Here is a 346-nt window from a genome sequence, read left to right as displayed (position 1 = left end):
GTCAACTAGCAAGCAAGCTAGCTAGCTAGCCAGCTAGCTAGCTAGCTAGCCAGCAGGCGCTAGCTAGCTGGCTAGCTGCAGGGACCAGCTGCTGCTGCGGTGGGTCTGCATAGAAGCGAAGAAAGCCCCCTTATGAAGAGCCCTCCCCCTAGTCTCTTGTGTCTCCCGCGGCAGACCGCTAGCTGGCTAGCTTGCTAGCCATACAGCTAGCCGCATAGCTAGCTAGCCAGCTAGCCCGCCGGCTAGCTAGCTAGCTAGCTAGCTAGCTAGCTAGCAAGTGAGACTCACTAGCAGCACTACTAGCTCCGTGGCTGCAACGCTGACGCCGCCTCTGCCGGCGTGGCTA

The sequence above is a fragment of the Eimeria mitis genome, genomic scaffold (assembly GCF_000499745.2).
Source record: "Eimeria mitis Houghton genomic scaffold, Emh_scaff932, whole genome shotgun sequence".
Classification (NCBI taxonomy): Eukaryota; Apicomplexa; class Conoidasida; order Eucoccidiorida; family Eimeriidae; genus Eimeria; species Eimeria mitis.
The sequence above is the reverse complement of the archived record's forward strand: the minus strand, read 5'-3'. Positions refer to the sequence as shown.